Source organism: Otolemur garnettii, unplaced genomic scaffold (assembly GCF_000181295.1).
Source record: "Otolemur garnettii isolate 467f Iridium unplaced genomic scaffold, OtoGar3 scaffold00111, whole genome shotgun sequence".
Lineage (NCBI taxonomy): Eukaryota > Metazoa > Chordata > Mammalia > Primates > Galagidae > Otolemur > Otolemur garnettii.
Genome location: NW_003852506.1, coordinates 6,548,518 through 6,551,810, shown reverse-complemented (window position 1 = coordinate 6,551,810; position 3,293 = coordinate 6,548,518).

Here is a 3,293-nt window from a genome sequence, read left to right as displayed (position 1 = left end):
GCCTGTAGTCCCAGCTACTTGGGAGGCTGAGGCAGGAGACTCGCTTGAGCCCAGGAGTTGGAGGTTGCTGTGAGCTGTGATGCCATAGCACCCTACCCAGGGGGATAGCTTGAGGCTCCGTCTAAAAAAAAAAAATTGAAATATACACATCTTAGTGATTTTGCTTCTCAGAATCACACTAGAGAAACATAAGCACGTGTGCGGGTTGCCATCTCTATTATCCACAGGGTCACCTTTTAATAGTCAATTTCATGTTAGTAGGGCTCCACAAACTGACTCATTCAGGTAGCTTCCATCGGCAAAGAGAACTAGGGGAAATGACGGCGGCAGAAGGAAGAAGGGACTTAACTCCATTCTCCATCGTCCCAACAGCAGCCCTTTACCCCGGCAGGAGCAATTCCTTTAGCCACAGTTGGTTTTATTGTCCCTCTTTGTTCCAACGGTCACAGAATCAGCCTTATTGCACTCCTTAAAGGTACAAGCAGCAGCCAGGTGATGTTTTCCTCAGAGGTGTGAATCTTAAATCCCTGCCCCCGCCTCCCCCCACCCCCCAGATCTTAAAATAGCCAATGGTACCTCCCCTCCTTAAGTTTGAGTCTCAACATCATGGGATCCCTTTTTCTCAGAGGACAAGCAACAACCATACATCACCCTCTCTCTGCATAGGCCTGAATACGCCTCAAGTGAGCTTTTCAAGGTCCTCCTCCAAGCTTTATATAACCTCATGACCAAAACAGTGAATTACTGAAGTCAATCACAGGACACTCATTCAGCTGAATACAATGCAGTCTTTAAAATATTGCTGACGTTACTCATTTTATTTATTTATTTATTTATTTAAGGCAGAGTCTCACTCAGTCACACTAAAGTTGAGTGCTATGGCATCACAGCTCATAGCAACCTCAAACTCTTGGGCTCAAACAATCCTTGTCTCAGCCTCCAAAGAAGCTGGGACCACAGGCGCCCACCACAACTCCAGCTAGTTTTTCCATTTTTAGTAGAGAAGGGTCTCAGTTTGCTCAGTCAATGTACCTGCCTTGGTCTCCCAGAATGTTAGGATTACAGCCATGAGCCACTGCCCCCAGCATAGAAAATTATTTAATGTCCTGGAAATGTTTACAAACTATTGTTAAATGAAAGAGAGCAGATAAAAAGGAACATGTACAGTATGATTTGTTTAAAAAAAAAAAAAAGCCAAATAAACACGTGTGCAAAAGATACTAGCAAATTAAATGTAAAGCCAAAATTTAATATTGACTTCTTGGACACGGGATTATAGGTGATTTTAAAATCCAGCTATTTCTACATTTTCTATAATAGCCATCTTTTCTAATGAAAATATATATATTTCCTTAAGTCTATATAATTTGTTGGGGGAAGGGCAGTGGAGAGTACATTTACAATATTCGAAATGTAAAGGTCTATTTCGGTAATTCCCTGGTTAGATTCCGGAGACACCCTAGTCCACCGGAGTCCCGTGGAGCATCATTCCTCTAATATACCAACTGCAGCAACAGCTGGCAAATCCTAAGAGAATGTGGATAGATACCTCTTTTTCCAAACGATGATAACACGGGCAAAAAAACCCACAAACAAACAACTGGGTGCCAAGGCGGCACTCGGCACAGCGCGAGGCCCACTCGGAGGGCAAGTCCGCAGCAGAGGACTCAAGGCTGAGGACAGAGTTTGCCCAGACTCGAAACGCAGAGCTGGCAGCTGTGTTAACGCAACCTACCCACCAGCCCCCGCGCTCACGACACCCTGGCACTCCGCGAGTTAGTGCTTGTGGGGCACGCTGGATAGGCACGCGCACGCTCCAAGCGTCGCAAGCGTCTACCTTTGGGAAATTGCACGTGGGGAGCATCGATGCTCAGGAGCTGCGGGGGTGACAAGGCCTGGCTGTAGGTCGCAGCGCCAAAGCTGGAGTTGCGCAGCACTAAGGTGTCCACGGGTAGCCTGGCACAGGCTTCTGCGAAGGGTCAGAATCTTCTCTCGCCCTGCGCCCCTCAGAAGTCCTACTTTGACATTTCGCGGGGGATGGTCTATAAGATTTATATCCCAACTCCCACCCTCTGGCGTCAGATCGACAGATTGTACTCAAGTAGAAGGCTATTGGTTTCCCTTTGCTGCATATTATAGACTCAGTTTGTTCTTAGTTGTAATCGTAGCTGGGGGCGGGGAGGTAATACCTGCACTTGCCTTTGAATGCCACTAACTCTTAGCTGCCTTGAAGCTTCTTGTATGGAATTTCACCGGTGATTATTTATTTCGTTGGATTTTCCTGATGAACATCTTTCACGCCTATCCGGCGTGCCCCACAAGCACTAACTCGTGGAAAAATAAAGCTATGCAATGGGTTTTACATGCTGAAAAATAATTAGTTCACAATAGATTTTTTAATGAAGTTACATTTATCAAATTAATGTGCAGATCATAAGACTGGCTTTGATGTAAATTGAACTAGTTTGGATTTGTGGATATAACTTTATAGAATGCTTTTTGGTTTTGTTTGTTTTGTAAGCTTAATACTAGTATTTGTATAGCAATTTCTTTTACAAATAAAAGTTGGCATGTAGCCAGTGTTTCCTGCACACACTTGTTTTCTTTAGAAAACATAATTTGAGTGCAGATTGTTTCTTTTCAGAATTTATCATTTCCTTTGGATGGATTCCAATTCAAAATATATATCAGATCAATACATTGACAAACTGTCATAGTGGAACAAGTACACATGCAATCATACTGAACAAAATTAAATTTTATATTTAAATGATTTTTATACATCAAGTATATGTATTGCTCCTTGTTAGTGTAGTGGTTAAATAAAATGAATAAAATTAGCTAAATTGCTAATACCATAACATTTAACTATAACTTATCCATTTTCAAAGGACTTCACTAATCATGAGGTTTGAAAATCTGGATTTCTCTTGCTTTCTATGGCTTAATATGTATAAACGTCTAAATTTGACAAGTCTAACTCAAGGAAGAAAATTTATAAAGCTGGGCCAGGCACGGTGGCTCATGCCTATAATCCTAACACTCTGGGAGGCTGAGATGGGTGGATTGCTGGAGGTCAGGAGTTCCAGACCACCCTGAGCAAGAAAGAGGACCTGTCTCTAAGAACTAGCCAAGCGTTGTGGCAGGTGCCTGCAGTGCCAGCTTTTTGGGAGGCTGAAACAAGAGGATCACTTGAGTCTGGGAGTTGGAGTTTGCTATGAGCTTCTACTCCACAGTTCAACTCCACAGCACTCTACCAAGGGCAAAGTAGTGTGATTCTCTCTCAAAAAAAA